The sequence below is a fragment of the Hemicordylus capensis genome, chromosome 3 (genome assembly GCF_027244095.1).
Source record: "Hemicordylus capensis ecotype Gifberg chromosome 3, rHemCap1.1.pri, whole genome shotgun sequence".
Taxonomy (NCBI): Eukaryota; Metazoa; Chordata; class Lepidosauria; order Squamata; family Cordylidae; genus Hemicordylus; species Hemicordylus capensis.
Window position 1 is genome coordinate 217,135,198 of NC_069659.1, and position 25,839 is coordinate 217,161,036.

The window sequence follows — 25,839 nt, forward strand, 5'->3', positions numbered from 1 at the left end:
CTGAAGTGCAAGGTCAGCCCGATAATACAGGCAAACTAGGTGGCCACCTAGGGCACCAAGCTTTAAGGTGACAGAAGTGATTTCCCCCTCTATTTATTTTTCTAGGTAAATAAAAATTGCAGATTAAAATTTGTAGATTAATGTACATTCTATTATCTGAAACACTGCGAAAAGGCATACTTTTGTCAAGCTTTTACTGCACAGAGACAGAAGTGAGCTCAGGGATGATGTCATTGCATGCACAGTAACTCGCCAAGAAAGGTTTCAAAAGGTAAAGAGCAACATGCTCTATTGTCCCATAAGTAGTTCTCTCACCATGCCGGCTGGCTGGTGGGGAGGGCCCTTGAGTGTGCAAGAGCCCATTATTTGTTTATTTATTTATTATTGAATTTATATACCGCCTAGTATAAAAATCTCTAGGTGATTTACAGAATTAAAACATACAGTATAACACATTTAAAATGCATAAATGCAAATTCATAAATGCATGGCAGCTGAACAGCAAGAAACCACTGATGCTGGATGCCTGTTTGCTCTAGCAGACAGCAGGCATCCAGTGTCACTGGTTTTTCTCACCAAGTCAGCTGATTGGGGGAGCTCTCACATGCACAAGAGAACCAGTCAGTCAGCTGATAGCTTTGCAGTGAGAAACCACCAATGCTGGATGCCCGCTCGTGTGTGCGAGAGAGAGCCTTCTAGTCAGCCAGCCACAGTACAACAGAGTATGTTGTCTGTCGTCTACCTATTGAAATCTTTCCTAGAGAGTTACTGTGCATGTGCTGACATCACCTCTGTATAGTTAGCCATAGTTTGGTACCAGACATTCCAGTTTTTTGTTTGTTTGGCATGAGTAAGACTGCTATGATGTAAGCGACAACAGTGTCCTAGGAGAACCAATGGTCTCCAGGAGAGTTATTATACATTATACAGATTTTTAGCAGAGAATGTCTTAAAGTGGGCAGTTTACCCTATATAGTATAATGGTGTTAGGATTAATGATAAAAAAGAAGTTAAAATATGATTTATTTATTTTTTAAAAAATAATATTGTTCATTTCAAATGCCAAGTAAACACATGTAAAAGTTCATTCTAGATTTCTCATTTTTCTCTATATTGGATGTGGGGATGGAGGGTCAAAATCATACTTAGTTTGCCTAAGGCACCAAAAACCCTTGGACCAGCCCTGCTGAAGTGACTGGTTCCTCTCGCTTCACTATAAGGCTGCTGCTACTGCTCAGTGAGCCATACTTTCTATCTTTTGCCTTAGATCACAGGATTGTGTTAAACAAGACTTTAAATATGATGCTCATGATCTTGACTGAATGTCCATAGGCTGTATCCCCACTCCAAAACACAAGGGTACACTAGCAACAGTCACTGGAGGGATGCTATCCTGGACTGAATAGGGACAGTTGCTCTTGAATAGGGACAGTTGCTCTACCCCTGCTAAGTATGAAAGAGTCAGCTCTTTGTTCAGCTAGTCTTGTGCACAATTGGAAATAGATCCAATACAATACAATAGATATCGGTATTGGATCTTTGGGCCCTTCTGCATATTGTTATCTTTATCGGATTTCTGCTCAGAAAAAATCCCTATAGAAGTCTAAGGGGATTTTTTTTTTTTTAAAGAGAGAAACTGGCTCTGAAATTAGGCACACATGTAGTCCACGATGACAGGACTCTTTGTATTTAATTTCAATTAAAACTGCCCATCCATTGATTTATTTTTTTAAAGTAACCTGGAAATTGTAGTCATATTCAAGAATCATGAAAAAAAGTGATGCCACATCTTTTTGTGACATCACTCACAAGGGGAAGGTATGTCCGACTCACAGGGGAAGGTATGCCACATCTCAGAATCTCAAAGGAAGTGATGTAACATCCAATAATCTACTACTTGCTTTTTAAAATAAATAAATAAATAAATAAATGTGCAGACAGGCAGATGATAGAAGTTGTCTTCCCCCACTGCCAATCTACAATCAGAGGGTGGTGGTGGAATGCAGATTCCATTTTATATTTTTGCCACCATTTTGTGCTCCAATGTGCTGATATTACCGATATTTGACCTGATATCCCTGATATCATACTGGATAATTTTGATTTGATATAGGCTTCCCTATATTGGATCAGAATTATTTCCCGTACTGGAAATCCAATATTGCACAGGTCTACCAGTTAGCATAGATTTAATTACAGTTGCTCCTCGCCAACCATGAGGGTTCTGTTCCTGGAAACCCTCATGGTTGGTGAATTCATGGTTGGCAAGGCATAGCACTGCATGGGAAATGGGGTTAGGGGAATCGTGAGTGTTGAAGTGCCTACAATCCACAAAAAAAAGTTTTTTAAAAATCCCCCTTGACTCCTGGAAAAGTCTCCTGAGCCCTGAAACAGATCCTCTGACCCCCAGAAATGACCCCAACCCCCCAAAAATTGACCCCAACCCCCCTAATCACCCCAACTTCCCATAATGGCCCCATACCCCATAAATGACCCCTGACCCTCAGATTGACCCTGGAAATAGGCCCCCCAAATGGCCAAAATCTTTTTAAAAATAGCACCAACCGCGAATACTTAAGTCATGGTTGGCGAGGAGGGTGACTGTTTGCCAGTCACAGATACTCAAATCTGCGGTTGGCGGGGGACAACTGGAATCCCTGTGAAGGGGTTAGTCTGCATGACAACTTTCACTTAGACCACTGTCTGAAGAATAGAAGGCCCCCTCACCAAGAAAATGGACACAGGTCATTCTTGCTCTTTATTGAAATAATGCCTCAGATTAGTGCACCCCTGCACTAGCAGTAAGATCATGTTTGGGCATAGTGTTTGAGATCAGAGCAGGGAAGCAGGGGCACATCTAAGTAATTTTGGTGCCTGGACCTGAAGGGCTTTGGAGCCCACCCCCCCCCCCCCCGCCCAGGCCACCATCCCTCCCACCAAGAGTTAAACAAAAAGTAAAAGTTTTTTAACTGCGGCACTGAAAACTTCAATAATTCTAGCCACCATGTGCTCGGCTGGGGTGGGGGGTGAGCCAAGCAGACCTCCCCCACCCCTGTGGTAGTGGCCGCTGGGCCTCACTGTTTGGCCCAGCGGCCCTGAAGAGTTGCGAGCCCTTGAGAGTTGCCCGCCTGCACAGTTGGAATAGAGTGCCGGAAGCCCCGATGTCACAGGCTTGTGGCATTCTATTCTAAGTGTGCAGGCGTGCTGGAGCACCTCGGAGTTCTCAAGGGCCACTGGGCTGAACAGTCATGCCCAGCAGCTTCTCCCTCTCTGCCCACCACTGGTGCCACCACAGGGGTGGGGGAGACCTGCTCGGCTCACCCCTCACCCTGGCCACGCACACGGTGGCTAGAATTATTGAAGTTTTTGATGCTGCTGATCAGCACTGCAGGGCAGCAGCCGGGTGGGCACGGAGTGGGGTGGTGACAAGAGGCCCCCCTGGCCCTTTGGAGGCCCCCCTGGTCCTTGGAGGCCAAAGACCAGGGCCCCAAGATCCAGGGGTAAGAGTGCCTCTGCAGGGAAGTGGAGCTTCAGCTGCAATCAACTGCCTGAAACTTTTGGCTCATGTTTCCTACATTACACAGCCCTGATGTGGTTGTGGTCAGTGTGTTTTACAAAATGAAACACCGGAGAAGGTGTCCTGAATAAAAGGAAAAGTGGACAAGCTCTATGACATTGAATGCCACATGGCAGCCTGTGGACCAGCTCCAGCCCTTGACGCATCTCCAGCTGTCCCCAGCAAATTTTAATCAAGGTGTGGTGTGAAATGACATGTTTGCTCATGTTTCATATACTTTTGATTGCACTGCTATGTCATGGGCATTGTGGCAAGGGAAGTGACTGCTGCCAAGTGGCTTTTTAAAAGGAATCTTTCAGGAAGCATTTACTTCCTGAGCACATGTGGCACTCCATACTTGGGAATACTTTAACTGCTAGGTGATGCCATCTTTCTGATTATAATATAATTTATTATATTAATTCTATTGATTAATTCTATTCTATTAATTCTCTTGACTAATAACAATGGTCAGACTCTATAATAATATACTGCAGAGTCTGACCATCCATGCCAGGATATATTCCAGGTCACAGACTTGTATTTGGAGAACAGAGCACACAGAAGTTGTCCATCTCATCTCTATGGCATTTACAGATATGTTTGAAGAAGACTTGGATTTGCCAACTCAAACAAGCTCCAAAAAAGAATAAACCCCACCACACTTTTAATATTCAGTGCCTGCCTGATGCTTTTGTTTTTCCTTTCAATCATATATGCTTCACTGATCATTCACTTATCTCCCTTATTTACTTTCCTCATACGACACACATATTAAATTAATTATTCTGAATCACGCGGCATGGGGATTTATGGCGTTAACTCACTAAACCCATCATAAAACTTTATAGGTACTTTAGGAAACTATTCTGTTAGTAGCCAGATCAGCCTTATCACTAAGCCTAGGGCAGTAATAGATCGGAAGACCTTTCCTATCCCTACATCATCTTAGTCCACATGCTTTGGTTTCTGAAGAGGAAGCAAAAGGAAGGCAGAAGAGCTTGTGTTGTACAGCAGCAAAGAAAAAGAAGGCCACAGGCAGTAGGACTGAGTGTACACTGTATGTAAGGTAGGTGAGCAGCTTCCCTAAGGCCAGGGACCAGGCTCACTGGGTGCATGGTGGAGATAAAGTGGTTGCTGAATGAGATTGTGGGCATGTGCCTAAACAAGGCCTTAGTGAGGCCCAGTAAGCAAAAGGAGGATGCTGCTGAAGAGAGGCCATTGTGAGGGAGGAGTTAACAGATGGAGAATGCAGCATGTTAACACTTGGCTTTGAAATAAATGCCACAATGCCTCCGGTAAATTGCAAAGGTAAATTCCTTTACACCCGACTGCTTTACTTACACACTTGACGACAGACAGCTGACACACATGATGCCTGACCACTGACTATGTAATCTGACTTGTTTGACAGTATTGTGTTGGAAAAGATGCAACACTTCTATGTGTGGTATTAGATTTTAGATAAACTAATCAAACATGCAGATCATCCTTTGATGCTGCATTCCACAAAGGAACATGTGTGTGTGAACCAGCCCTAAGACTGGATAAAGTAAGTAAAGCCAGTGGATTTTCATCCAGCTCAGATACAGATATATGGAGATCCATTCTTAGATTTCTTTCTGATTTTTGTTTTTGTGCTCCGTAGAGATACTAACAGGTGGTATAATAGTGGTAGGAAATAATTAAATAAAAATAAATATAATCATTATGTGTTAGGTCAGTTAATATGTTCTATCAGCAGATGCTTGGCACAAGTTATATTAACAAGGATATGGATTCTATTGATTAAATGCCAGCAGGAATAAATATCAACCATGAATTGCCTTTTATTTGCTGTGTTTTCAAGGTTGTTACATTTCATTTTCCTTTCCAAATTTCTGGCATGTTCACTGGGGCAATCATTTTGTTTGAGTGGTGGGTCTAGTAGAATAATGATGTCCTATTGGCATGACAGGTCTGATTCTGCTTTGCTTAGGAAATAAATATTCTTTCTTATGACAGTTTGCTGCAGGAATGTTTATAGCTGGCTCCTGGTGCCTTTTCCAGGCAGGATTTTTAGTTGCTCATAATTTCTTGGGCAGATATTTGGGTTGGGGAATGTCAGTATTGTTTGTTTCCTAGCACTGTTCTTCCCCCATCCCAGAGTAGAACCATTGTGCAAACATGGTTCTACCCTCCCCCATGGTACTTGTGTTCTTTCCTTTTAGAGCTGGTTCATCCACATGCATCATGTTATTTCTCATTAGTTGATTAGTCAATACTGGTTGCCTTGTAACTGAATGTGTGATTTGACTCTGTTAGAAAGTAATACATTTGAGCAGGGACAGCTCATCACCTAGGCAAGGTGAGGCAACAGCCTCAGGCATAGGTGCACGAAGAGGCAATGAGTACAGGCACCATGCCCCTCCCTGACAATTGGCATCACCCACCTGCTTGCTGCTACCCTCAGCCACAGCCTCCTCATCACCCTTTGTGTGCTTTCTCTTATGCCTGGATAGGCACGCCTAAGAGTGCTTTCTCTTATGCCTTATCCCTCTTATGCTTTCTCTTATGCTTCTTCTCCATATTGGCTCCACCCACCCTGCACTTCAACACATCCAGACACTGCCTCTCCTCACCCTGCACTTGCTTCACCTATGGCACACTCTATCTTGGACTGTTTGCAGATTGCATTGGCTGGCTTAGCTTCATTTTTGCCAGTCCAAAGGTGCTACATTCATTCAGCACCCACTGCCCTCTGTGTGTGTTGTCCCCCAATTCTGGAGCTGGTGCTTACATTGCCGCACCCTCCTAAATGGTCCCACCCCAACCCATGCCTCTTCAATGCATCCAGACGCTGCCTCTCACCCCCCACCCCCACCCCTGTGCTGGCCTCATCTTTTGCATGTTCTGTCTTGGGCTGTTTATATCTCAAGCTCTTCACACTGCCTGGCTTGGCTTGATTGTCGCTGGTCCCTCCAAAGTTGCTGAATAAATTCCTCAAATGTGTGAATTCAGCCCTATTTTAAGAGCCCAGGACAAAGTGAACCAAAAGTGTGGCCAGCACAGGGGGATGAGGAGCATTGTGGGAATGCATTGGAGTATGGGGCGGGGTCATGTAAGTACTGGTGCAAGGGAAAATACATGGAAGGTAATGGGTGGAGTGGTGAAGAAGATAGGAGGTAGGGTGGCAAGGGGGCAGGGTACTGGACTGGCATAGGGTGGGGAGGCAGCTGGTTGCCATTGTCTTAGGTGCCCAAGGCCATCGAGTTGGCACTGCATTCTGAAGTTCTGAAACGTGTGTGTAGTTCTGGAACATGAAATTTCTGATTGTGGTGTTAAGTTTTCTGTATCCTATTTTGTTTCTGTATCCTACAATGCTGCCTTTTGGTTATAGAAAAGTTCTCTTTCTTTGCTAGTTCCCCTCATGAGCATTCTACCTAAGGATTTCTCGAAGTATTCCTGTAAATCAGAGTCCATCTTCCTCAGTGTGATTTCCACCCGCTCCCCAATCTCTGGGTAGTTTAGTAGTCTACATCATCCTACCAATACAAAGGAGAATTTAATCACACAAATGGAAATAAATGTGTAGTTAAATGGGTATCAACATGGGCTCAATGCGGATCTCAAAGCTAGTATTTCCAAATTATATTTGTGACTGTGGTCTATTTCTTTGCTCAGTTTTTCATTCATTTTATATTTTTTACCCTGTCCTTCCTCCAAGGAGCTCAGGGCAGCATCCATGATTGCCCACTTTATCCTCATAACAACCCTGTGTGGTAGGTTCAGCTGCGTGAGCTAGCTGAGTGGGGATTTGAACCTGGGTCTCCCCGCATCCTGATCTGATTATCCCTGCTCCCAGCTACCACACCATACTAGTAAATACTTAATAAGCTTATTACCTTCCTGCATGGTTTCTGTTGCTGGTTAACAGCATGAGATTATAAGAGGCAACAATCAGTGACATCTTATCATGCAATGACTGAAGGTATCTATCAGTAGTTATTCTGTAGGATCAAATCTGGAAAACTATAAGGTTGTTCACATGACCAAATTGGCGCGGGGGGGGGGGGCAGAGCTCATGGGAAGACAGGAGTCTACCTGCCTTCCTCCACAAAACCATCTCCCTGCCCACCCAGACAAATCCTGGATAGATGGATAGATGGATGGATAGATAGATAGATAGATAGATAGATAGATAGATAGATAGATAGATAGATAGATAGATAGATAGATAGATGTGTGGTGTTTGGTAGGTGGGGGAAGGAAGTTGAGCTGCCAGGAATCCCACAGTGCAGAACACAAGCAGTGTGATGCACTGGGAAATCTCCCTGCTGGCGAGTCACCCCTTCCCCTGGCCTCAGCGATTATAATGGCTGCCAGCAACCCAGGATCAACTGTTGGTAGCCCAAAAGCCCACATGACCAGGCAGTAAAGTAAGTGGCACATGCCCCACCTCACTTTTAGCCTGGGTCCAAAAGTAGGGTTACCCTAAGGAGAAGCGGCAGGATCGGGAACAATCCCAGTGCTGCACATGACCAGCCCTACCTGGGGTAGACCTGTTCTACCCCCTTAGGGCTGGTTGTGTGAATGACTATTCAGGGAGTATTAATTCAGATTAGAGAAGGTGCAAAGAAGAAGAACTAGATTGGTTACAGCAACTGAAAATTAGGAGCAGAGATGATGATGATGAGGATGATGATTTATTTTATACAGTCAGACAGGTGTTATTGACTGGTTTGTTTTATCCAGACATCGAGTCCTTCCCAAGGACCTGGGATGCCAGAATTTTATTGTCAACAAGTAAATTTTAGCCTGTTGAATAACGGGCGCTAGGAAGGGAAGGGGCCCAAATTCGCCCTCCCGCCCTCCCAGCTGCCCAACTTCCCCTTCCCCGCACCCCCCCCCAAAGGAATAAGGGCCTCCGCGGCCGCCGCCGAAAACCGCCCTCCCGCCCTCCCAGCTGCCCGAGTCCTACTCACCCGAGTCAGCCCGCAAGAGCCGGGCGAAGTGAAAGCATGTTTTCAAAAGGTAAAGAGAGGAGCTCGCGAACAGAGCTCCTCTCTGTGCTAAGCCTCTTGCCGAACTGGTGCTCGGACGCACCAGTTCGGCAAGAGGCTTAGCATAGAGAGGAGCTCTGTTCGCGAGCTCCTCTCTTTACCTTTTGAAAACATGCTTTCACTTCGCCTGGCTCTTGCGGGCTGACTCGGGTGAGGAGGGCTTGGGCAGCTGGGAGGGCGGGAGGGTGGTTTTCGGCGGCGGCCACGGAGGCCCTTATTCCTTTGTGGGGGGTGCGGGGAAGGGGAAGTCGGGCAGCTGGGAGGCGGGAGGGCGGTTTTCGCCGCCGCCGGCCCTTATTCCTTTGGGGGGGTGGGGGGAAGTCGGGCAGCTGGGAGGGCGGGAGGTCGGTTATTGGCTGTGGTGGCACCGCTGCCAGCCTCTATGCCGCGGCCAGTCTCCCCAGCCGGGTAAGGGCACCAAGCCACCCGGCTTCGGCGCCAGGCCTCGGCGGCGGCTCCGCCACCACCTCGGCCGGCTCCCGCCGCCGCCTCCTCCCCCCGCCCGGCTTCAGTGGCGCGGCCAGGCCGCGGCCATGGCTCCCCCGCCGCCTTGGCCACGCCGCGTCCTCTGGCCGAGGCGGCGGCTTTGCCGCCACCTCGGCCAGTGTCCCCCACCGCTGCTTACCCAGCTTCTTCGGGGCGGCCGCTTCTGGCCGCCCAAGATAGCCACCGGGTGCTGGCGGTTGTGTCTCCCTGGCTCTGTTCTGGGCATGCGCTTTGCGCATGCCCAGAACAGGCCAGGCACGAACACATGCTTGGTGTCCGTCCACAGACAGACACCAAGCGTTTTATTAGAGAGGATGTTGTTGCTGCTGTTATAGATATCGTCGCAGAATATAGGCTGTTCCCAGTAAAGCTGCTTTTTGTAATTGGCTGGTGGTGATTTCTGTGGCCCCTATGGTTTTGAGGTGCTCTTCAAGGTCTTTTGGAACTGCACCCAGGGCGCCAATTACCACTGGGATTATTTGGGTCTTTTTCTGCCACAGCCTTTCAATTTCAATTTGTAGATCTTTGTATTTGGTGATTTTTTTTCTATTTCTTTTTCTTCTATTCTGCTATCTCCTGGTATTGCTATGTTGATTATTTTGACTTGTTTCTCTTTCTTCTCGACTACAGCTATATCCGGTGTATTGTGTGGCAGATTTTTGTCTGTTTGTAGTCGGAAGTCCCATAATATTTTTACATCTTCATTTTCTTCAACTTTTTCAATTTTATGGTCCCACCAATGTTTGGCTACAGGTAGCTTGTATTTTTTGCAGATGTTCCAGTGTATCATCCCTGTTACTTTGTCATGCCTTTGTTTGTAGTCAGTCTGTGCGATCTTTTTACAACAGCTGATTAGGTGGTCCACAGTTTCATTTGCTTCTTTACAAAGGCGGCACTTGCTGTTTGTGGTTGATTTTTCAACCACAAACACAACAACAACAACAATACATTTATATCCCACTCTTCCTCCAAGGAGCCCAGAGCGGTGTACTACATACTTGAGTTTCTCCTCACAACAACCCTGTGAAGTAGGTTAGGCTGAGAGAGAAGTGACTGGCCCAGAGTCACCAAGCTAGTATCATGGCTGAATGGGGATTTAAACTCGGGTCTCACCGGTCCTAGTCCAGCACTCTAACCACTACACCACGCTGGAGATGAGAAGAGCTTGGTTTGGTCAGCACAGGGAAAAATGATATATATTAACTTTTTAAACAGTAAGAGCAGCAAAACTGTAATAAGTTTTGGTAGAGAGAGCTTCCTACCTTTGAGACAACATAGGGTACCATGCCCCTTAGATGCTTAAATGTGTAATGTGAACTTATTCTGTTTCTAGAATTCACTGTGCCTCAGGAGAAAAGATTCAATAGCAGTTTCCCTAATAGCAGAGGCACTTTTTAAAAAGCTAAAATTGGAAGCACGGGTTATTTACATCTCCAGAGTCTTAAGTTTTAACAGTGTAAGATGGGGTACTCAAATGCAGGTCCCCAGATGTTGTTGGACTACCATACCCATCATCCCCAGCTGTAATGGGCAAAGGAAATAATATATTTGTAGTAAGAAGGAGAACATTTTGGGGATAATGGGAGTTGTAGTCCAACAACATCTGGGGACCCATGTTTGAGAACTCCTGATGTAAGAGTTAAGAACTACTTTCATTTCAAAGAGCCCAACCCTTATATCTTTGCATGTTGCATTTCCTGCCTGAGACATGTAGAGATGAAGCATGCAGTCTGTTCTGAGGGCAGTGAATTCTACTGTAGCAAGAGTGAATGACTGATCATATCCAACATAGTGAGGAAGCAGAATTATCTGTTTCCATCAAGGGCAAGGCCAGGGTAATGAAGCATTCTGAGATATGGCAGGCAGGCAGCACTTTCTGTTAGTGGATGATTCTGTAACCTCAGGGATTTGTGAGGAATTATTGCTGTGGACTTGTGGGGAATTATTTCCCCACAAATTATAAACATGTGAATCTGCCTTCTACTGACTCATATGGTGCAATGCCGGGCCGAGCTTGGGACTTTTGGATGGGTTTAATGAACCCCTGGCTCTCCTGTCCAAGAATGCAGCCAAGCTCTGACACATGGGGCATCAAAATACCCTATGGGTGCACACAAGGCTTAATGGAGAGGGGTGGGGGTTGCTGCACTCAGGTTTAATCTTTTGCCATTGAGAGTTGGGTGCCTGCCGCAAGTGGGGCCACCTATGGAGAGATTAGCTCACCCCGGGAGCATGTAGTCCTGAGGGAGACTTGGAATAGACACTCCTTGGTCCTCCCCGGTAGACTAGCCCTCTTATGGGAGGGATAGCCAACATGAGCAGGGCACCCCATCGCTGGAAGGGAGCAAATGGTTTGGGTGTGTGTGTGTGTGTGTGCTCCTGGCGAGATTTAAATGGCAAGCAGGGATTCTGGAGCAGCCAAGTGCTATTTTTTTCCACCGAAATGTTGGGGAAATGGGGCCCAGTCCCCTTGTGGGGGGTTTGTGGTCCCTAGGCTTATTAATGACCAAGGCTAGTCAAGAGGGTCAATAATGCTCCAGTATTCGGAGAGGGCGCAACTACTGTGAAGACAGATTCAGCCAAGCCGGAATGGACTGCTCGCTCATGAGAGTGCGAGGCCATAGGGACACCCCCTTACAACTCATGAGAAAGACTTTCAGTGGAGGAGAGAAGATTGCCAAGCAAAAACCTTACTGATGCCTGACAGCAAAACATCCCCTTCTCCTACTGACTGCTCTCTCATGAGAGTAACAAGCCATTCGGGCTCTGTATTGAGCCAGGTTGCTGTATGGAGGAAAGCTGTGGGGAAGGGTACCCCGGAGATGGCTTTCTTTGTCTGGGTGACTGCCACAAAGTTACTGTCAAAGCGTGTGCTCCAAGCCCCTCCACTCATGTGGACATGTGCACCCTGGCCTGCACCCTGAATGGTGACCCAGCTGTCATGGTGACCCCGAATAGTGACCCAGCTGTTTCAGGGTCACTGAAAAATGGGGGCTTCCCTCTCCTGTAGTTCTCCATGGTGGCAGATCTACATATGGTGTGATGTGAGACTGGGCCCTTGAATTCTAAATGGGTTTAGAGGTCTGTCCCAGGGTCTCCCCTGTCTGCGCACGTGGCCAGGCTATGGCACATGGAGTGTCTACAGCTCCTTTGAGTGTGCAGGTCTTCACAGGGAATGCGGGGAGGAGTTTTGGAAATTCTGTTCTATCTTTTACCATTGAGAGTTGGGGGCCCCTTGGGAGGGTTGGCTCAACTCATGAGCTCGCAGTCCATGGGTTGACCAGCACCCTCACTGCTGAGTTGGTCTACCCAGAAGACTGGCCATCTCATGAGGGGGCAAGCCCACTGGCAGCAAGCTGCTGGTGGAGCAGGATGTTCATTTGGTCTGGATGGACTGCTTTGCCAGGGTAACCCCTTGTAACAACATCCTAGGTTACGGTGGGACAGACCCCCCATCTTTTGCCCTCCCTCATCTACATATCTCCTCCTAGGAAGTCTCCATACTCCCTTGTGCTCCCAGAGGAATAGGCACCCCCCCAGGGACCCACCCACCCCGAATGTCTGCTTGTTTGGGACTATCAGGGTGCAGGGCTTTTGGGGGGCCGCCAGTGCCATCGCTGCCAGAAGAAACCCTGCCATGGCATGGCATGGCATTTAAAGGGATTTAAATGCTCTTTCCTGGACAAGGGCAGGCGAAGAGCTAAGAAAATGCCTGATCATGCTCGACACACACACTTTAACATTGTGGCCTATCACAGCTGCTTTGCTGACCTGCCGACGCTTTGCCCACAGTCTGGCTGTGGAACTTGCTGGGATCAGTGTTGGTGGTCGAGCAGCAGGGAGGAGCTAGCCTCTCCTGGAACTGGAGTTTGGCGGGCCGCGCTTTGAATGTCTGCAGCGTGATTCACCATTTGAAATTAAAACCACACGTTCACCAACCTCTGGTTTTGTGTTGTGCGTGAACCAGGCTTAACAATCTCTTATTCAGAGAGAGTGAGAACCTCTCAGTTCGAATTCAAGGCAATAAGTGAGGAGCAAACAAACTGTGACTCCAGTCCCAAGCCCAGTAGATAGATACATTCAAATAGAGAAGCATACCCTGTTTAAAGGACTGAGACAATGTCTGTAGCAAATCCCAACACAGAAAACATTATACACAGTTAACTAGAATATTAAAAACTGTTTCAGAGATGCTTGGGTATAATCGATTCCATGAGGTGAATATTCATTTTTTGAGGTATTCATCCATTTCCTTTAAGCTGCTGCCTGAAGATAGCAAATGGTAACTTTCCATACTGTGCATGTAACTACTTGGTAATCTGGTTGCATGCATCTTTCACCACATATCAGGAATCCAGGTGAACAGGGGAATGGTAACAGTCACTGATTGGCAGGATGTTATAGAATACCAGCATGCCAAGGGATTCTGTATACAAATTATAATGTACCCCTTACTCAATGGTTGTCTGTATGCACAGTCTATTGTGTTTTTATCCTAAGCATTTTAAAGTAACTGTGAAGGACACAGCACTGCAACTTACAAAAGTCAGCATCAGCAAGTAGCAGACTAGTATTTTAAATAGAATTTACAGCAAGTGACTGCTTCAGAGTTGTAGCACGCATTATTTCAGAGGCAACTAGTGAAGTGAAGCATCCACTGGTGCACAATAGAATAACAATGCTAAAAATGGAGGTAAAATAACATTACGTGATAGAATTTTTATTTTTTTTTAACCTCCGCAATTCAAAAGCATGAGAACAGTTCAAGCACCTCCAACTGCTTCTTTAAAAGTTGACTAATGGACTTTTAAAAAATAAATTTGTCTGACAAGCAGTGAATGTTGAAATATGACGCTACTTCAAACCTGCTATTTGGTTGTTATTTTTTAAAGTGGAAGCTGGATTAGAGACAAAGTAGGCTGGATAAATTTATCAAAGCAAGTGTTGTGTATTCCTTGCAACCTTACCAGAGTACTTACTTTGAGAGGCTCAGTTTACCTATACATTCTTTCCTGCTGCTTGCTAATTTTGATTATCCCTTCTGAGCAAGGTGGATTAAAGATGAATGATCTAGTTCTGCTCAACTGAGTATTCCGTTTGGCAAGATCTTTTGTGAGATTGCTGTTTCATTTCTTTTAAACTCCCCTGAGTTCAAAAAATCATTTGGCAATTTGGCACAAGAGCTTTTCACAGAAAATCACCATCCACTCCACAACCACATTCTGTTACCTGACTGTCCTCTAAGGCGTCTGTGATAACTAAATGAGGGTTACCAATTTTATTTTCACAAAAACCCTGCAAGATAATTGAAAAGCTCCCTCCAAATTCCAAAACTTTTTTTTTAAACTCGTGAGAGTTTTGTGTGTGCTTGCATGGGAGCAGCTTCTGAAAAAGAAACTTGTGGGGGGCAGGAATCAACTGTGTCTATAGAACATGTGTGCATGCCCTCTAGTTTATTGCCATAAACCACAATCCAATATGAAGTTAGGCACACTTCAGACACCTGAAATGGATGGATTTAAAAACTGTTTCTCTTCTGCTGGATTGTGGCCGTAATATCTAACTTACTAACTCACTTACTATATGTATATCTCGCTTCACTATATTTATATCTTGCTTTTCTCCAGTGAAATGGGTCCAAGGCTGGCTAGTATATCTAAATAAAACACACTGATGAAAACCTGACTAACATCAAATATAATAACAATATGGACACAATATTAAACATTCAAACAGACATTCAGTCCCTCAGGGCGGGCGGGGGGGATGTTTTGATCTGTTTTCTAAAACCGATTAGAAAGTGAATTCTAGAATGACCTGGATTCCTATATAGTATTTCATCAAAGATTTTGTATGCGCCCATTTCAAATATTACAATGCACAACACTGTACTAGTTTGTTTCCAATATAAGTTAATTTGAACGGAAAACACGTTATTGAATTTTTTAAAAGGACTTATGTTGATTGGGGATCAAATTGCAAGGTTCCTTAACTTTCATTCAAGAAAACCATAGTTAGCCCTTTCTCATGAGCAGTGAGAAAGGGCAAGAGGTTAGTGGGGAGGAAGCCTTAAAAAGCTTAATTTCCCACAGATTATCCAAGGCTCCATTTTTTGCCTACTCAGACAATTACCGGCTGCTGCCGGAAATTTGGGGGGTTGGAGTGCTGGGACGCATCACCCTACCCCAGAGCACCCATAATGCACCACACAAGTGTGTAGTACATTATAGGGATCCATCTCCCCTCCCTGGAGCTGGTTAGGATCCTCACCATCTCCCCGCTTGCAGATGAACACAGAAATGGGGTTAGGAGAGCACTTGCTCTCCTCACCACTCTTTAGAGGGCGGCTGCCTAAGTGTGTTTGGTGCCAAGGCACTGCTGAGATTGGGCCAGATCCCAGTGGTGTACACGTGCATGCAAAACCGGTCAGGGCTTCCTTATCCTGGTTTTGTCTACACATGTGAATAACTTCTAGGGATGTGCACAAAACTGATTTGCCTGGTTCGGTTCAAATTTGAACCAGCTTTGAACTGGGGTGGGTTTTGGTTTTGCTTGAACCTGCCTTTGGTTCGGTTCAAATTCGAACCCAATTTGAACCGGTTCTAAAAGGTTCTACATAGGGTATAATGGGGACTTGAACCGGCCCATTATGCCCTATGTACAGAACCTAGGGGTACAAAGTGGGGTGGGTGGTAGGCACCCAGGGGTGCCTAGCACCTACCAAACCCCAAGGCAATCGGAGACTCCTGCAATTATTGGTGAAATTTTGAAGTTTTTTCATTTTTTAAATTCCTCCCATAGGGAATAATGGGGATTTGAGGATGCCCCATCCCCACTCTGGGGGTTCCAGGGCACTCCAAACTGGGTCTGGGGGCATGGCAGGACTGGCCTCAACTCCCCCCAGGCACCCCCAATTTGATAGGAGTTATTGTTGTATAATCAGGAATTTTTAAAGAATAAATTTTGGGCTCCATAGGAAAGCATGAGACAGAATCTTCAATTGAAATAACACAGTGCCCTTTCAACTACTGACCTCTCAGCAATTAAGGTCAGTAGGTGAAAGGACACTGTGTTATTCTGCATTGGGGTTTGGTGGGTGGTAGGCACCCCTGGATGCCTACCACCCACCCCACCTTTGTGCGCCTAGGTACTCTACATAGGGTATAATTGGCTGGTTTGAGTCCCCATTATACCCTGTGAGAAAAATAATTAAAAAATTCAAAAAATCATTAAAAATTGTAGGAGTGTCTGATTATTTTGGGGGTTGGGTGGTAGTTGGCACCCATGGGTGCCTTCCACCCAACCCAGTTTTGGAGGCTCAAAACAGTTCAAACAGGTTCATATAGAACCAGGCTTTGTTTGGTTCTAACTCAGACTGGCATTGCCACTTCAATGCCCTGTTTGGTTCGAGTTTGAACCTTTGAACTGAACCAGTTTGAATTCAAACCGGTTCCAATTTGAACCTGTTTGTACATTCCTAATAACTTCAGTATGTGACAATGACCTTAGTACATCTATAAACATTTGGAAAGGAAAGGAGAGCTATACAAATCTAGCAGTTTTCCTATGGCAAAGGCAATCAGCAAGCCCCCTGTTATGAAGATCAGTAGTGCAGAATACATGCTCCACAGGAATGCTGTCCCACAACGGCTTTCTTTTGGTGAATGACCCAGCTGCAACATTTACAACTACTTATTGTGAGGATCCCTGCTGTCAACATAGAAACTTGCCGTGTTGTGGTGGCAAACAATGCCTTAATTAGGGCAGCGGTGCTCTTGCCTTTAGTAAATGAATCCAGTGTGCAGTGGATTCACCTCCACCACTGCCACATTTTGGGGGGAAATCCCAAATCTTGATGGAAATGCAGTGGTTCTTCAGGTATTTTCATGAGTTCATTCTAGCTTAGTCAGTTTTCTAGAGACTTTCAGCCTGATGTCACGCTCCTGACACAGTGGACTTGCTCTGGATACTTGAGCAATGGAAAAGTGTTCAAATTTGGGTTGGTAGAAGGAAGAATACAGTGGCCTGGAGGAACTTCATCCTGCCACTATTCTTGATACTGTGCAAGCCCTATTCCAGATGCATCAAGTCTGTTTTTGTATGGACATCTTTCCTGTTGCTCCAATTCCTAATTTTTCAGATGTCTCCTTGTTTGGTGTATCAAGTCTGCCCCAAGAAGGAGGAAGGAATTATTAACTAGACCTGCCAACTCTACTCTTGGCAATAGATCATGATTTCTAGGTTTGAACCACTTTTTATGGTTCAACTATATTCTTTTTTTAAAAAAACAGATGTTTTTCATATAAGAGTTTTCTCCTTACAAGGAGACTGAATGTTTATTTAGAACTGATATGAAATTTCAAATGTTGACATTTCAGATTTTGAAATTAGATAGTAGGTCAACATTTGCAATTGTGAGCATTTAAAACTTGTTGATGCTCTCTTGGTTGGTTTCTATCATGCATCAACCATCAAATGACCTTAGTTCCAAAAACATTGTTTTTGTGTTTATGTTTGGTTGTAAACCATGAAGAGGCAAGATATAAATGCTTTAAATTAATATAATAAATAAAATACTTCTGCATGTCAGCTATGAAATTATGTGAAATGGTACACACTATTGCATTATAGCTGTCAAATACTAAATACCAATTTTTCTCTGTATGCTAATACTGCAGTGTACTAAAACTATTGCATGCTATCGTCAAATACTAAATACTGTTACATGCTAGATGCCATTGCATATCATCTATTAAATACAATCAGATACTAAACATCATTGTATGTCAGCTTTCAAATATATACTAAAATCAATTGCATGTCAACTATCAAATATCAGCTGCCAAATGAGAAATACTGCAGTGCAGAATAGTACATAGAATTAGAATAGGTTCAAATCTCTCTTCACATGAAGCACACAGGATGATTGTGGAACAGTCACTATCTATCATATGTTAGGCCTGTGCAGGTTTAAATTTATCAGATCTCATCCGATCTGCTTGGTCTGGATAGAAAAAATTATCAGGAAACCCAAAATGACCCAGTCAAAATTATTGGGTCAATTGGATTGGATCAGAAAACTGATAATTTCCCAATATTCTATCATTCTATGGGATTTAAATTGGGATTTAAATTATTTCTTTAACTTTTAAACTCCGATAGAAAGAGAAACCACCCCTCAGCTGAGAGTCGGAGTCGGACAAACTCTTTAATTTTTAAATGGTCTACTCCTGATTCTCAGGTGAGAAGTGGGAACAGGCCATTTAAAAATCCCCTCCGCCATTTGACAGCTTACATTCTGGAAATCGAAGTGGGGGTGGGGGTGTGGAACCCGACAGTCAGAAATTCAAGTAAATTCCTTCCTATTATTTTGGAACTACACTAACTTGAAAGTTCCTGGGTCAACAGAGGAACAATTTTGACAGCTTGCCTTCTGGAGATCTGAGGTTGGTGGGAGGGGGGGTCAGCACCCCAAGGGGCATGCACAGGAATGGTGCATGCCCCTTGGGAGGTTGCTCCACTCCTGCCACCCCCATATTTCCAGAAACAAGCTATCAAAATCATTCTTCTGCTGACCCCAGAGCTTTTAGTCAGCAGGGGAGCAATTTTCACAGCTTACTTACTGGAGATTGAGAGTTGCCCTCTCCTGCTAACCTCTATCGCCAGAAGTCAAACTGTCAAAATAGCTCCCCTGCTGATTTGAAAGTGCCTTGGTCAGCAGAGGAGTGAATTTAAAAGCTAGCTTCTGGAAATTGGGGGGTGGTGGTGGTGGGTGGGGGCAACTCCCCCTGTGGGGCATCTAGGAGCTCTGGGGAACGTACATTTTGACAGCTTGCCTCTGGAAAACCTGGGGTGACAGTAAGGGGGCAACCCCCCATGGGACCCCCACTATTCCTGATGGTACCCCTCAGGGTGTTGCCCCCCTCCCACCACCCCCTGATCTTCAGAAGGCAAGCTGTCAAAATTGTTCCTCTACTGAGGCAGGAGCTTTCAAATCAGCATAATACCGAAATGATAGGAGGGAATTTAGTCGAATTTCCAACTGATGGGTCTCTCTCCTATCATTTTTGGAATTAATTCTGATATAGAGAGGCTATCGGTCCAATATGCCTATCGGTACCATCTGATGGCACAGACCTAATATTTGTCACAAAGATACTATAGGAATGAAAACTGTATAGTCCCGAAGTACACTGCTCTTAATGCTTTGGATGGTTGGAACACAGCTGTAGTAATAATCGTAATTGTATATCAAATTTTGAAATAAGTGAAATATTTGTCAAATATTCAACATATATTCAAGTATTCAGAGGAAATATGAAGACTGTTCAGTATAATTATTTACAGAGGACAATTATGAGAAAAACGTTTGGTTGGCCATTCTGTTCATATTCAGAAACATTTTCTATTCCTCTTTATTTCAAATATTCCAGGACTTAAACTTGACCAGGCGCGTAACAACGATCAGGCAAGGGGAGACAGTTGTCAGGGGGCCCCACTGCCTGGAGGGGCCCCCCAGAGGCACCTCACGTGACTTCCCATTGCCCCTTGCCCAGCCCCAAGGCCCCTCAGCCACTTGCCCTGTTCGCCGTCTCTCCAGCTTGTTCTCCTGGCCGGCAATCGAGGCAGCAGACAAGCTGCAAAGAGCTCCTTTTCTCCCGCCTCTCAGCTGATCGGCGGGTGGGCGGGGCTTCCACGGAGGCCTCGTGTAGGCCTCTGTGAAGCCTGAACTCCAGTAGGGCCCAAGCCAGCCAGGAAGGAGGAGGCAGCCAGAGTGGCTACCACTGTTTTCTGCAGCAGAAGACCCCTTGCTGCCCTGCCGAATCCAGCATTTGCCAGGTAGAGTGTGAACTCCTTTTTGTGGTTACCTCCCCCCCCCGGATATATAGGCATCTGCTTGCCATAGGGCTTCGATATGGGGGGGAGGGACTGAGAAGTCTCTGAATATTTATTTTTAAACAGCTTGGAAAATTTGCTGGCTTTAAAAAAAACTATCTAAAAAGTCCTATAAGTGGCTTGTTTCATGGCAGAAAATTACAAAAACTTCTGGAAGAAACAGTATTATATTTATTTTATTCATTCATTTATAAATGCACTTGTGTTCAAGTTGTTTTGCAACCCAGAAGGTCTGAGTGAGAACTGTGAAGCATGTGTGGTGCTTTTATTTTATTTTATTTTTCTTGTGTGTGAACTGCTCCCCAATAACTTGCAGGGACTTCAGGGTAAATCTGGCCAACATGTGAATGCAGCACCTCCATTCCAGAGGAGATGTGTGTTAAAGGGCTTTAAAAGCCTCCTGTGAAAAGCCTCCTGCAATCAAACTTGACTGAATTTGTTCAGAATTCTGAGAAAACAAACATAGGCTCACCCTGCTGGCTGAAAGTCTCCTTTGCTAATCTGCAGCAAGGGGTCCATTTTAATTATTCATCTTTCTAGTGTGTTCTAGGCATTAAAAGTAAAACAAATGTATAGTACTCAATGTATATCACTATATATTGTGACGTGTGCGTGTGTGTATTCAGTGAAATGTATTTCCAGGCAGCATACTTATTTTGGAATATCAGACTTAAATCCTTGGGGGCCTGGGGTGTGCGGAGGCCCTGGACTTTGAGTGGGGGGGGCATTTTAAAATCTCGTCTCTGGGCCCATTCCAACCTTGCTACGCCCCTGAACTTGACATTAAAACCAGATTCAGGGTTCCTACACAAACAAAGCTCTGTCTTCCATAGGTTCATGGGCAAATTAGTTTGAAGGAGTGAGCTCATTTGCATCAGTCTGGTTTGGGTTTGTTGTTGCTGCATTGTCTTTTAAATTCTGCTTGCATTCCTCAAGCACAGATGTACATTTCTGACAGCTAGCGGAAATCCTCCCTAAGGCTGCTCCACTTGTGTGAGGGGACAATGGAACTCTCACAACCTGACGTTCCACATCTGGGTGGTTTAGTCTGTTTTGTGCTGGATTTCTGCCTTCTTATGTGATGAGAGACTCCTGTCCAGATGTTGATGCTTAGAAATATTCCATTTTCAAACTTTTCTATTAATTCGGTTGTCTTGGGCTACATGCATATCACATGTCAGGTTTCAAACCTTTTGTGGGACTCATTGATTGATTGAGAATATATGGAGGGTACAAATTTAATTTACAAATGTTTGTTTTTAGAATTTGCTATAAAAAGACAGCTACTTTTTTTTAAGCGATAGTCTTGAACTACTTGTTGGACATTTCTGCATAGTGTATGCATTTTATATGACTTTATGCATTTTGTGGTATACTTCATGTCCAGAGAAAGATTGATCAAGGTTCTATTTTTATCAGAATCAGCAATGGCACCCCCAAACCTCAACATTTCATCCCTCAGGTGTTTGTTGGTCTCTATTATCAACTAAATATCATGATCCATGCTTTGATGGAGAAGTGCAAAGAATCCTGGGGGAGTGAGGTATCCACAGCTCTATATTTTATTTGTTTCAAAATAGGTCGGCCACTCTTCACTATAGCCTCAAAGCAACATATAATGCAAAAACAGTGGAAAATAAGAATAAAATATGCATACAGCCCATCTATAATGCTAAGCAATTTTGCTTTATATTGAGAATAAGATCAGTGCCTTGTTAGGGAGTGAGAAATCCTTCATTATCCTCCCCGCTCCCCGCCCAACAGGTGTTGAACTCAGTATGCACTGTGTCTAGTGTTTTATGTAATGAAGCAATTTTACTTTCCACTGAGCACCTTCAGAGGATCTGATTTTGCTAATGATTTCCCTTTGGACAACTTTGTTTACTAAACATTTTAATTTGCTGAATCCCTTCCTATTTTTGTAAGCACTGAAGCTTATACACGCAACACAGTGCGGGTTATGAATTGCCAATGTAGGTGCAACTCTGCAGTCACAGGATTATCTTAAAGGCGCAGCACTGTACTAGTGGAATCTAATGTGTAGATGTTTTAATTCCAGGCATAACTCATTTAGACAGTTCAATTGACTTGTAATGCCCCAAAGACAGGAGGAATAATATTCAGAGCCTATTTTCTGTTGTTTATTTCAAATAGTCTTCCAGATTAATAACCTCAAAGGGGGCCCAAGAGGAATTAAATGTTATACACATACCTTAGCAAAGGTGTTGTTGAGGTGCCTGGAATATATAATGATTATGCATTTTTGTAAGCATACAGGGCGATGAGTTATAGTTCTTGAATCAAGAAAATGATGGTAGGCCAGACTCCAAAGAACTATGCAGACAAATAGTTTTGTGTTTTCAAGGAGACTTTGCATTTGTGTTTGGGGTCAATTCCTTGCAACCTGGAGAAGCTGTGGAGGTACTCAGTGCACACACAACTCATCTCCACAGAGCAGTGGTTGAAGAGGATGGAGACCAATCCTTCTGAACCCTCTATACCCAGAGGTATCCACTGGCCCAAGTGTCTGCAGACATTATTTGAGGCAGTAAGACTGATACCAAGAATACCAGGCTCTGGCATCTTATTGGTTCATCTCACTTGTCTCTGACCATCACTAGGTGAGACGGGGCGTACAGCACATTCTTCTGCAGCAACTGCACTTTTTCCTGGCAACATAGAAGAAACAACCTAGACACCTTGAATAGCTGGACTAGATGTAAAAGCACCTATATAGATGGACTGGATCAAGAGTCAGCTGTGGAGTCAAAAAGGGTGGTCCCCAAGTGCTCATTTCAGAGGTGGCGCCTCTTTTTTCTGTTGGTGGATTATGGCATATCAAGGCCAAGTAATGATCCTATAACCACCATCTACTGGTCTTCAACTAATCTCCTTCAGTTATGTCACTTATAGAGACCAGTGGCATGTAGAAATTTCTGCAGTGCTTTCACTACTAAGCCCCAACACTGGCTTGCACCTCAAGTTAGAGCCTTGTCTGGAATAGAACCTATTGACGGAGCGAGGAGCAAGGCACAAACTCAACACGCAGCAGCTGCAGGCAATTCCCCACTTTCCTTCTGACTCTTCAATTGCTGTGATTGAGGTCAGGTTTTTAAAGGCACAGGGACCTTGGCTAGGTTAATGGATCCTTAAAGTAGAGAGAGTTTAGAAAACACAGTGCTAGGCAATTATTACTTATCAAAGTGTTGATGACAGCATCTGTTCTGCGATCCTCAAGAGTTAAGGTGGATATGCTAAGAATCAGTGTCAATGTTCAAACAATCATATGTGGGATGGAACAGAGTGGGAAAGGGAGACTGCATTATTACAGAACTGACATGCAGAGAACAGAATAATATATGGACCACAATATCAAGAATTTGTTGTGAAGGTAGAAATAAGACCAATATATTGAGGAGTCTTGAGTTAGAAGTAGTTTTTGTGGCCGGTTTTATACTGGCAGTCAAAAAGCTGTCTTCAGCTGACAGTCTGGAAAAAGAGGTTTTTGAATGTTTGCAAACTTGTTTAAGACATAAAGGTTGGAGGGTAGGAAGCAAAATATGGTTGTCTGTATACATTGGATTTCTTTTAGACCCCCACGGTTTCAACACATTGACCTAAAAGGCTGTGTATTACAAGAATTGGAAGCAAATGCCTCTGAGTCACTTCAGATCCTTAACAAGGCAAAGAAAATCGACATTGATCCTAATCAGAATGGATGGCACCATCTCAAAGCTCTCGCTTTTTGCTGTTTCAAGTTTTGTTGTACACCGCAGTTCAGACATGTAAAGTCATTTAGCTCAGCTGCAGTTGTAGGAGCTGTAGAGTGCCTGGGAACTGCAGTTTTGAACTTCTACACTGGGATATCATTATGCAAATTAATTTCAATGGAGAAGAAAATCTGTTGCTTATTTTCATTGTTTTTCTCCCCTGCTGTCCCTGTTTGTATAGTGTGTGTCTTGAAACACATTTAGGTTCAGTTTTCAATAGTCAGTTTCTATATCCAAAATTTAACTGTATATTTATTTAAGATGATAATTCCCAAATTGTGTGCCATGCAGGAATAGCCAATGTGCTGCAAGAAACATTAAATAATTAAAGGCTCCTGTGAGCTCTGTGTACCCACCCAAAAAGGAGGGTGCCTGCTATTTCTCTTCATGACTCACTCCACTGTGCTTGACCCCTTCTGATTGGTGCCCACTGTGGGGAAGGAGTAATCCTGCTGCATCACTGCAAGTGGCTGTGACTGGATCATTCATTCATTTGCAATGCAGTCCCAGATCCTGCTCAGAAGGCACATGACAACGGCACCTTACTAAAGCCAAATAGGTCTAGGTCTGTCTAGGAAGGTGACAACCTGGCAACCCCATGTAAGCCACTTGAAGGTGGGATATATATGTAATAAATATATTAAATAACATAGCAGAATTACTTGTCTTCAGAGGACAAGTAGGAATTGCCTGATTCCTCTCCAAGAAGGAACCTTGCCCAGTTCAGTGACATACAAAAACATGGGGTTTACTTGCCTCTTGAAGGCAGGTAGCTCTTCCTCTGACATATCTTTAAAAACAAATCTTTCTGGGTGGAGTGTGCTTCTTATTCTTACTCAGGGGGAAAAAAGATGCTCCTCAGCAAGTTAGGGTTAGACGTTTTGGGAAATATATATTTAGAGCAGGCCTGCTCAATTTAGGCCTCCCAGCTGTTTTTTGGACTACAGCTCCCATAATCCCCAGCCACAGTGGCCAGTAACCATAGACTATGGCCGTTGGTCAACTTCTGCAGGAGGGCCAAAGTTGAGCAGCCCTGATTTAGAGCTTGAGTACTTCTCACTGTAGCAGGAACTCTCATGAAGATTTTTAATTTAGAGTGTGTGTGAGAGTGAGAAAGAGAGAGATTGTGTGGGTTGGGGGTAGACAAAGCAATCCTTCCATCGTATGGTTTTCCTCCTTGTAGCTGTTTATTTTCCCTGTCTTTTGCTTGGAGATAGGAAGTGGTGGTATTTTCAATGGGTCTCTGTTAGCATTAAGAACAGAATGCTTTTTTTCTTTTGTTATTTGCAAAGTCATGACACATATACTGAAGCTATTCTCACGATGGGAGAAAACCAGGCTAAAAGAGCCCAGCCCAGTTTTCTACCATCCACGCAGGTGAGCCTGGTGGTTCTCTGGTGGCTAGCCTGCCAAAGAAGCCCTCCCCTTAAACGGGGTTAGCAGACCGAGTGCTCCACTAACCCTGTTCTTCCTGATCGTAACAGTGCAGCTCCACACTGTGGCAACTTGCGAGGAGACCCCCGCCGAGAGGCTAAAATGAGTCTCCCGATGTTGGGGGTCTCCTCAGGATGCCCCACGCACTTGCGCGGGGCATCCTGGAACTTCCGGGGGCCAGGCGGCCCCTGATCCCTGCAGCCCCTACTGGCTCCATGACAGAGCCAGTAGTTGTGTGGGCGGCCAACTTGGCTGCCCAACAACAAGCGGCTGATCATCTGTGGGGAGAGCAGGCTAAGCCCACTCTCCCTGCAGAACCCTCCCAGGCTCTACACACGGATCATGTGTAGAGCCTCACTGAGTTTTAATACACAATGTGGACACACCACCCTTGTTTAAGAAGTCTTGAATGAAACCTGGTAGTTACTTCAATAGGTGGCTTGTAATCTTATTCTTTTCCCCTCATGGTTCCTCCTTACTTTATTCTCTCTCACGCAACAGCATTTTGTTTGCCTGATAATTGGTGGAAATCCAGAGTGACAAGCCCATCTCAACTAAGTAACTCTCTAGGAGGGCTTCAAAGAAAATTCTTTCAAGTAAAATAAGAAGGCTGTTGCCTTCTGCTTTGAAAGTACACTTTGCACCCAATCAAATT

General features: G+C 44.6%; 1 protein-coding gene across 3 annotated transcripts in view; it reads left to right on the plus strand.

Moving 5' to 3' along the window:
* NRG3 (neuregulin 3) overlaps positions 1 to 25,839 on the plus strand; it is a 1,024,900-nt gene that overhangs the window by 404,292 nt on the left and 594,769 nt on the right. The window lies entirely within an intron of this gene.